The following is a 4,826-nucleotide window of genomic DNA, read 5'->3' as shown; positions in this document are numbered from 1 at the left end:
CTGTGTGAAAGGGGCCTTAGGCTCCATTCACACCTGAGCATAACAATTTTCTGGCGTTCTTCAAGCGTTTTTTTTAAGCGTTTTGCAGCTTTTTGTAAGGGGTTTTAAAGCGTTTTAGAATTGTATTACAAGCGTTTTACAGCTTCAGGCGTTTTAGTTTAGCCAATAGAAAGCACTGGGGGGAGGAGAGGGAGTGGAAGTTAGGGGTGGAGATCTGCTGTTTGAGCAAAAAACGAGCGACAAAAACGATGAAGTCGGGCGTTTCTATTGAAGTCTATGGCGCGCCAAAAACGCTTGTAACCTGCCAAAAAGATCTCATGTACTTTTTTGAGCTTCAGGAGTTTTGCTTTAGGCAACAGAATGCTCAGATGTGAACAGGGGCCATTGAAATGAATGGGATTCGGCTTGTCGAACGTTTTAGTGCTTCAAGCAGAAAATCATGGCGGGTACAATTTGGGGAGATTCCAGATACAAGTAAAACCCCCATAAAAATAAACAGTGATCCTGTATGAAGCTAAGAAAACAGAACCATTACCGATTAAATGCTGCTGCAGACGAGACCATTTCCTTCCCGTTCTTATACACAATAGCCGTAATTGTGCTTTTCCTGGAAATTTAAAATCTGCGTTTATTTTTAGGTCGGCCCATTGCGGCAGCTGTGATAAAACTTTTTATGTGACAAGCATTCTGAAACTATAAAAAATAGACGCATGGAGGATGGGCGGTGAAAAGGTAAAGAGACACTCCGGCTAAAAATATTCTTTCTAGCTTTAAATAGCATGGGTAAGGGCCGGAACCCCTGTTGGGCTTTTATTGTCCTCTTCGCTGAATTATTTTAGAATTTCCATATCAGATTCTAGGCCTATACTACACTACAGCTGGATAGAGAAAGTGGCGGACTACAGTTAGTAGGGGGTGTTAGCTGCTTAGGGGACCATTATGTTAGGCCTCATTCACATGGGCGTACTTAAAGCGATTGTAAGGCTGGGTTCACACTTGTGCGATGTCAGACATCGCATGTGATTTGCATCGGATTGCTGTGCAGATCACATGCGATGTCTGTGCGATGCAAATTCAGCCATACAAACTGTATGGCTGAAATCGCATCGAATTTGCACTAAATCAGTGCAGGACCTTTTTTTGTTCCACACTGGAATCGTATCGCATGGGTGTGACAGTTCACAGATCGCATCGATCTACGAACTGATCTAGGAGTGTCATTAACCACTTTAAGACCGGAAGGATTTGCCCCCTTAATGACCAGGCCCTATTTTGCGATTCGGAACTGCGTTACTTTAAAGGACAATTGCGCGGTCGTGCAACGCTGTACCCAAACAAAATTTACGTCCTTTTTTTCCCACAAATAAAGCTTTCTTTTATTTGATCACCTGTGCAATTTTTATTTTTTGCGTTATAAGCAAAAAAAGAGCGACAATTTTGAAAAAATAAACAATATTTTTCACTTTCTGCTATATAACATTCCTAAAAACCATGTAAAAATCAAAATTTTTTAACATTTTAAGCCAATTTGTTTTCTGCTACATATTTATGGTAAAAGAAAAAAGGCAATAAGCGTATTTTGATTGGTTTGCGCAAAAGTTATCGCGTCTACTAACTACAAGAAAGATTTATGTAATTTTTATTGTTTTGTTTTTTTTACTAGTAATTGCGGCGATCTGCGTTTTGTAGCGGGACTGCGACATTGCGGCGGACAGATCGGACCCCTAACTGACATTTTTGACACTTTTGGAGGGACCAGTGACATTACTACAGTAATCAGTGCTAAAAATATTTCTCTGTCGCTCATTGACAGACGCAGACTTCTTGATTAATATCAGTAGGGATATACTGCCCCCTACAGGAGTACTTTATTACTACTGTGTTACTGTAATAATGACACTGGCAGGGAAGGGGTCAAGAGGTTAAATGTGACCCTAGGGGAGTGATTCTAACAGTGGGGGTGGCGTGACTTCTGAGATGACCATAGAGACCTGTGATCCTATATAGAAGGATCACATGAGCTCTGTGATCATTTCAGCTTTTAATCCAGGTACACACTCTATGGTCCATACCTACGTACCTTAGTTTGTACAGTAAGCGTTTGTGGGGAACTGTATCAAATGCCTTTGCAAAATCCAGATACACCACATCCACAGGCTTTCCTTTATCTAGATGGCAGCTCACTTCTTCATAGAAGGTTAATAGATTGGTCTGAAAAGAGTGATTTTTCATGAATCCATGCTGATTTTACTACTACTGATACCGTTTTCATTACTAAAGTCTTCTATATACTCCCTTATCATCTCCTCCAATATCTTACAGACTATTGATGTTAGGCTAACCGGCCTGTAGGTCCCCCGGGATATATCTCTGCCCTTTTTTAAATATTGGTACCATGTTGGCTTTTTTCCAATCAGCTGGTACCATTCCCATCAGTAGACTATCCATAAAATCTCGTAACAATGGTTTGGTTCTTTAAGGACCCTCAGGTGTAAGCCATCTTGTCCCGGTGACTAATGTTAAGTTTTTCAAGTTTTTCAAGTCTAGTTCTGAGTCTGTCTTCTGTTAACCATGAGGGTGCTTCCTGTGATGTGTTATTACCTTTAACATTACAGTCTAGGTTACTGTATTCCCCCAATTCTTTTGTGAAGACTGGGGAGAAGAATTTATTTAGCACCTTCGCCTTCTCTCTGTCTTTTGTAGCCAGATTCCCTTTGTCGTCCTTTATGGGGCCAATGTTGTCTGGCCTCACTTTTTTACTATTTATATATGTACTTAAAGAATTTTTTTTTTTTTTTTTTTTTTTTTTTTACTCTCGTCCGCTATGTGCCTTTCGTGTTCTATTTTAGCTGCCTTGATTGCGCTCTTACATTTCTTATTGCCCTCACAAGTACAGGGAGGACATGCAAACTCCATGCAGGTGGAAACCTCCAAGCAACAATGATGCCTATAGACCAGTATACAGATCTGTACGCTGAATGCAGGGTAAATAACGTCCATGTGGATGAGCCTTTAGTGCTTCTTAAAGCTCCACCCAAAAGGGGAAGCTCCACTTGTTTGCCTCCTTCCCCCCCTCCACTGCCACATTTGGCACCTTTTCGGGAGGGGACCGGATACCTGTCAAAATCAGTTACCCACTCCCACTCTGGGTAAGATCGCCACGATCTACAAAATTTCCGGCCCCTCCTCCTTCCCCCCCCCACTGCCTTTTGAGAGACACATAGGTCCCAGAAGACAGGGGGACCATTCAGAATGCATAGCAAAACTCACGCATTTGCAGTAGTAACACGCTGTGAAGTCGCAAGGCTTCACTTCTTGTTTCTCTTCGTGAAGATGGATGGATTGGCTTGGGGTGCCGACATCACAGGATCCCTGGACAGGTAAGTGTCCTTATATTAAAAGTCAGCAGCTACAGTATTTGTATTTTTTTACAGGTTGTAACTCCTCTTTAACTGCAGCAGAATAGGATCAGGTCTCATCTCCTTCCCTGCAAGATGCTGCTGTGCTCTCTTATATGTATTTCATCTGTGCATAAACTTGTTAGCCTGGAGTTCATCTTTAATATGGGGTGCCTCATAACATAGGATTTGGTGAAGAACACACCCTGCTGCCAGCTGATTGCATAATGAAGGGGCAGAAGCACACAAATGAGTCACCCTTCTACTCCCTCATGCAGCATATTCAATGTTAATACATGTGCTTGCGGCAGAGCCTGATTGTCTCCTTGTGTTGGCCTTTTTTCTCTCAGTCTGATGGGAGAGTGCTGATGTAGTACCAAGATCAATGTGGAGGCTTACACTACTTGCATTTAAACATTTTTTTTTTAATGTTTTAATAAATGCACAACTGCATGATTTCTTACATAAAGCTTTAATCATTTCTATCAGGAAATGTGGTTTTGCTGAAGTTTTTCTTTCTTTATTCCAGATCAAGCTGAATCATATCCTCAAAACAAAACAATTTAGATATTGACAGACGGGACATCATCCGGCGTTAAGAGCTTTCTGCAGCTTTAAAAGGGATCTCTGTCATCCGCTGACTTAAATTTATTGGCTTGTAAAAGTTGTGCCAAAGGTTTTTATATGAATAGCTTTTCATATCAGCTTTGCTTCATTGCTTGTTCCGCCTTGTATATCTGTATTTATTCAGATGTGTGATTTTCTTTGCCCTGGGACAGCTTTTGTTAACCAGGATTCCTTGAGCAATAACACTTTCTGACTCTCAGATATGTAACTCTCAGATATGTGAATGATTCTGCAGCCTTCTGGGACCTGTGAGGTCTCCCAGGAGTTTGTGGGCCGAAATGGGGGGGGGTTCTACTCTGATTGCCTAGGCGGCTGGAGCAGAAGTGGGAGCAGGAACCTGCTAAAAATAGGTATCCACTCTCCCCCCACCTCCCCCCAAAAAACCCTCCAAAAGTGAGAGAGGAGGGGGAAGGAGATGTTAAAGCAGAATTTTTTACGGTGTGATTGCATATTTCATATTTCCATATGAGGTTGTCTTACAATATCTGAGAAAGCCTTCAAAATCCTGGTTACCTTGGCTGATTTCATACCAAAGTAATGTCATTACAAACTGACCAACCCCTAAAAGGTCAAATTGCTTGTAAAGGAGAGTTGGCGGGGGTTGGTCATATCCTTAAACACAAGTCCTATATACTACAACTATACCTTGGAAAATTCAGTCTTGCCTCAGAGTTGCCATTATGCATGCATCTGATTCTGATCATCTGTGCCACGCCATATATAAGATGGAGGGACTTGTGGTGGACACAGCATCTTTAGTTGAGTATTCTTGTTATAATTTCTAATATTATTTCATTTGTT

This window comes from Pelophylax lessonae (genome assembly GCF_965119305.1).
Source record: "Pelophylax lessonae genome assembly, chromosome: 2".
Classification (NCBI taxonomy): domain Eukaryota; kingdom Metazoa; phylum Chordata; class Amphibia; order Anura; family Ranidae; genus Pelophylax; species Pelophylax lessonae.
The sequence above is the reverse complement of the archived record's forward strand: the minus strand, read 5'-3'. Positions refer to the sequence as shown.